Below are 6000 nucleotides of genomic sequence, written 5' to 3' on the forward strand. Positions count from 1 at the left end.
GCTCTCGTATGCAAAGGTCTAAGTCGGTAGGATCGGAGGGGCATGACCTGCCCATACTTTTTTGGTTTATGGAAAGCAAACCCCCTACTTTTTTGTAGAAAGACAGCCGTCCTTGGGCGGTTAATTCCGATAGTTTAAAAGCTTCAGTTTAAGTGTCACTTAAGGAGTCTCCTGTGCTGTGAAACCAAAGCTGGCAGACAACTAAACAAGCCTTCCTGCCAGGGTGCCTGCTTGCCTGAAAGAAATGCAAACTGGTTCAATGAGTTAATCTGCAAATGTAATGGGTAATATGCAAACCTGAAGGATGGTTAGGAGCCGGTACTGGCTTTAATTGATTGAATCACTGGAAGCTTTGTGATGATAAAGATTTATTGAGTGCAAAGTGTTAGCAAGTGACCTGTGGAGTGTGTGCTTTTAATTGTATTTGTATAACACTACCTACCCCATATGAGGTGTTGAAGGGACAGTTATGTAAAAAAGTGTCATTACATACTGTCTGGGCATTACTACATTCTATATTTTGGAAGCACTGTTTTATCTTAAACCTTTTGGGCTTTTTGTAGTACTCTATTGTATACTGTGTCCAGTGCAAGTTTAAAATAATAAATTACATATTCACAGTGCTTTCTGTAATAGGCGGAAACCTCGATCCACTAAAAATACACAAGTCCCTATTCTCTACTGCGTCAACCAAGATTTAATTCTGTGGCTCTCTAGTTACACACAGAACCCTGCAGTGCATTATCTAATAGAGGTTTCATAATATACTATAGTGCGTTATGAATGACAACTTTTTCAATGTATTTTTCTTTTAAGGTGTGCATTGTTTTATATGTAGCTACCTCACGGTGAAAGACCAAAACAAGCTTGAATATTTTGGGTTTTTAAGTCACACCTTTACCCACACCCCCTGCTCAGTGACTCCGCCCAGACTGGGTGCCGCATCACAGTGCCCATACTTTTTATAATGCACCTTGACCGCTGCTTGTAGGCGAGAGCTATTGACTTTGCCAATGCTTGTTAACCCAAGATTTGTGTAATCAACGAGAACATGATCTGGGCGTTGGCTGAAAAAGATAATTGTGTGAAAAGAACGTTAGATAAAAGGAACATTTTTGAAGTTTGAACTAAAAAATGTTTTAATATATATTCTGGAAATGTCAATTCTAAACGTGTTGCTTGGCGCACACAAGATGCACAAGTGGGACTGTTTTTCGTGTTCTGTTTTCGTGCACGCTTGAGTGCGCCCGGTTAGTGACCTCACCGTGACAGACTTATAATGCTCCCGTTTATGGACGCCTTTCGCTTCTGCCGTTTCACTTGGGGTGGCCGTCTGCAGTTCTTGGATTGGATGATCTGGCACACGTAGTCCAAGCATTGAGAACTTTGTATCTGATGCACGGTGTTCAAAACTGGCTAACATTTAAGAGAGCGTTGTACATTGTGAATAGGGTCATCCTGAAATGAAACCACATAGTTAGGCTGTTGACCGTTTCCGCAAACCATATAAACTAGTTAACTTTATGTAGCACAATTTAAATACATTTACCATAAGTAGACCCTGTGCAAGTGAAGTGTGTGAAACTGCTGTAGAAGGGTGAAGTGTAGTGTACCCAGGTACTGCAAACCTGATCTACTCTTACCCTGAAAGTATAACATAATCACATACTACCATCACAGCATGCACATCTAATGCCATCAGTTTACTGGCAGATTGCATGCCAAGCCTATGCAGCCCTCGTGTGTCTATATCGTTATCACTGTACTCGTAGACTGCAAGCATTGTGTACTCACATACTGCAACAATTGTACACCCCCAGACTGCAAACATAGCTTCCCTATGGTCTGCAAATATGGTGAACCTAGAGCCTGCAGGTATAATTTATAAGCATACTACCACCACAGCATGCCCACATCATGCCATCAGTTTATACATAGACTGTAAGCCAAGCCTATGCAACCATCATGTACCCATTGTGTAATTAAAATACTCAGACACAAAGCATTGTGTAATCAGACTGCAACCATAGCTTACCTATGAACCGCAAACATGGTGCACCTGGCGCCTGCAAATAAAATATACTCGCATACTACCGCCACAGCATACCCATATAGTGCCACCAGTTTACCCATAGACTGCAAACAAAGCCTATTGAATCATTGTGTACCCATATTGTCGTCAAAGTACTCAGACTGCAAGCATAGCTTACCTACTCACTGCAAACCTGGTGCACCTAGATCAGAGCCACTGAAATGATGCGATTTGTGGTAGCGGTGTATTCTGGTTAGTTATGGATTTGCCAGATAATCCATTGTTTGATGCATAATCTGCAGATTTTAACATTTTTTTTCCCAAGTTACAAAAAACCATGCAACGTGTTGCTGCTCTGCGGAGAGCCCTTTGCAAAAATTCACTGGTTATATTTCTGTTGCTTATTGCAGTTTCTGGGTGTCAGACTGGTACTAATGAGGTGAGTGTTAACATGTAAAAATGACAAAATTATGATGTAATCCTGTCACAAAATGTGCCGTATTGTGCCTCATAATTTGCCTTTTCTTGCTGCATAATTTAGTAAACCCTGCCACATATTTTGGTCCTTCCCTGTTGTATAATTGCAGTGGCCCTGGCCTATCTCTTGCAGGTATAGCAGACGTACTGAAACCACAGCACTCCCACATAATGCCACTAGTTTTCCCCCATACAGAAAGTCATAGTGTACCATTAGAGTAATCGGAGGATACTAGAAAGAAGGGGGGTCCCCTGAGAGCAATATGGGCAGGGAAACAGGGGAAAGTAAACCATCAAGTAGAGACAAGGAGAACCTGCCACAATTATTTGAATCAGGTCCTATGTGAGGATCCTTAGTGTTTAAACAAGGGCAAAGGAGCTCCCATCAGAGGAGACAGAAATCACTACAGATTTATTCAAAACTTTTTATTGTTTTCATCATTTAAAAATTCAACTCATATAGTGATAATGGTATATACCAAGATTTAATCATCAAACAGCCAGTTTTAAGATAATAAGATACACGTTTTAAAAAACAACAGCAGTCCCGCACACACTTTTCAACGTACACAATCATTCCAACACACATTCTAAAGTATGTCATACATCTACTAACAAACATACACATGATTAAACAAGTACATATGTGCCACATGATGGTAACATGACAGAAGTGACTAAGGTCATTAGGGGAGTACGGATTGAGAATGGAATAACAATCCAGCTGTTCCAATCAAACAACGCCTGGACTGCGTTGTGCGGGACTGCTGTTGTTTTTGAAAATGTATTACATATGTATTGTATTCGCTGCCACCATGGCACATCCACATAATCTTACCAGTTTGCCCGCAGATTTTGCCACAGCACACTCTGTGTAATTGTAGCGTAACCATGTACTACAAACATTTTGTATCCACAGGCTGTAAGCATAACATTCCAACATACTTCAAGCACAGTCTGCCTGTTGACTGCAAGCGTGCTCTGCCTGACTGCAAGCATTTAATCGATTTTTTTTACATAGTGCGTCCAAAGCAGAAGCGAATAAGCATGCTTTACAGAGGTAACTGTGCATACAAGCGGCAGTAAAGCATTCAAGACGAAACCGAGATAACCCCCCTTAGGTATAAAATATGAAAGAACTAGTACTATAATTTAGGAATATAAAATATGCCGTATCAGAACAATTCAAACTAATACAGAGATCATCGGAGGCCAATGTTAATGTCATCTTATAAAGTGAGCATTCAACCTGAGGTCTCATGGCGCTAATACAGTAAAGGAACCCCAAAGAAACAGGAGGCCTAGACTCTGTAATCCTGCTTGAAAAGTCATGCCTTTAAGGCTTCCTGAACAGCATTCAAAAGTGTCATTACATACTGTCTGGGCATTACTAAATTCTATATTTTGGAAGCACTGCTTTATCTTAAACCTTTTGGGCATTTTGTAGCACTCTATTGTATACTGTGTCCAGTGCAAGTTTAAAATAATAAGTTACATATTCACAGTGCTTTCTGTAATAGGCGGAAACCTCGATCCACTAAAAATACACAAGTCCCTATTCTCTACTGCGTCAACCAAGATTTAATTCTGTGGCTCTCTAGTTACACACAGAACCCTGCAGTGCATTATCTAATAGAGGTTTCATAATATACTATAGTGCGTTATGAATGACAACTTTTTCAATGTATTTTTCTTTTAAGGTGTGCATTGTTTTATATGTAGCTACCTCACGGTGAAAGACCAGAACAAGCTTGAATATTTTGGGTTTTTAAGTCACACCTTTGACCCACACCCCTGCTCAGTGACTCCGCCCAGATTGGGTGCCGCATCACAGTGCCCATACTTTTTATAATGCACCTTGACCGCTGCTTGTAGGCAAGAGCTATTGACTTTGCCAATGCTTGTTAACCCAAGATTTGTGTAATCAACGAGAACATGATCTGGGCGTTGGCTGAAAAAAATAATTGTGTGAAAAGAACGTTAGATAAAAGGAACATTTTTGAAGTTTGAACTAAAAAATGTTTTAATATATATTCTGGAAATGTCAATTCTAAACGTGTTGCTTGGCGCACACAAGATGCACAAGTGGGACTGTTTTTCGTGTTCTGTTTTCGTGCACGCTTGAATGTGCCCGGTTAGTGACCTCACCGTGACAGACTTATAATGCTCCCGTTTATGGACGCTTTTCGCTTCTGCCGTATCACACGGGGTGGCCGTCTGCAGTTCTTGGATTGGATGATCTGGCACACGTAGTCCAAGCATTGAGAACTTTGTATCTGATGCACGGTGTTTAAAACAGGCTAACATTTAAGAGAGCGTTGTACATTGTGAATAGGGTCATCCTGAAATGAAACCACTTCGTTAGGCTGTTGACCGTTTCCGCAAACCATATAAACTAGTTAACTTTATGTAGCACAATTTAAATACATTTACCATAAGTAGACCCTGTGCAAGTGAAGTGTGTGAAACTGCTGTAGAAGGGTGAAGTGTAGTGTACCCAGGTACTGCAAACCTGATCTACTCTTACCCTGAAAGTATAACATAATCACATACTACCATCACAGCATGCACATCTAATGCCATCAGTTTACTGGCAGATTGCATGCCAAGCCTATGCAGCCCTTGTGTGTCTATATTGTAATCACTGTACTCGTAGACTGCAAGCATTGTGTACTCACATACTGCAACAATTGTACACCCCCAGACTGCAAACATAGCTTCCCTATGGTCTGCAAATATGGTGAACCTAGAGCCTGCAGGTATAATTTATAAGCATACCACCACCACAGCATGCCCACATCATGCCATCAGTTTATACATAGACTGTAAGCCAAGCCTATGCAACCATCATGTACCCATTGTGCAATCAAAATACTCAGACACAAAGCATTGTGTACTCAGACTGCAACCATAGCTTACCTATGAACCGCAAACATGGTGCACCTGGCGCCTGCAAATAAAATATACTCTCATACTACCGCCACAGCATACCCATATAGTGCCACCAGTTTACCCATAGACTGCAAACAAAGCCTATTGAATCATTGTGTACCCATATTGTCGTCAAAGTACTCAGACTGCAAGCATAGCTTACCTACTCACTGCAAACCTGGTGCACCTAGATCAGAGCCACTGAAATGATGCGATTTGTGGTAGCGGTGTATTCTGGTTAGTTATGGATTTGCCAGATAATCCATTGTTTGATGCATAATCTGCAGATGTAAACATTTTTTTTCCCAAATTACAAAAAACCATGCAACGTGTTGCTGCTCTGCGGAGAGCCCTTTGCAAAAATTCACTGGTTATATTTCTGTTGCTTATTGCAGTTTCTGGGTGTCAGACTGGTACTAATGAGGTGAGTGTTAACGTGTAAAAATGACAAAATTATGATGTAATCCTGTCACAAAATGTGCCGTATTGTGCGTCATAATTTGCCTTTTCTTGCTGCATAATTTAGTAAACCCTGCCACATATTTTGGTCCTTCCCTGTT

The sequence above is a fragment of the Lissotriton helveticus genome, chromosome 8 (assembly GCF_964261635.1).
Source record: "Lissotriton helveticus chromosome 8, aLisHel1.1, whole genome shotgun sequence".
NCBI lineage: Eukaryota > Metazoa > Chordata > Amphibia > Caudata > Salamandridae > Lissotriton > Lissotriton helveticus.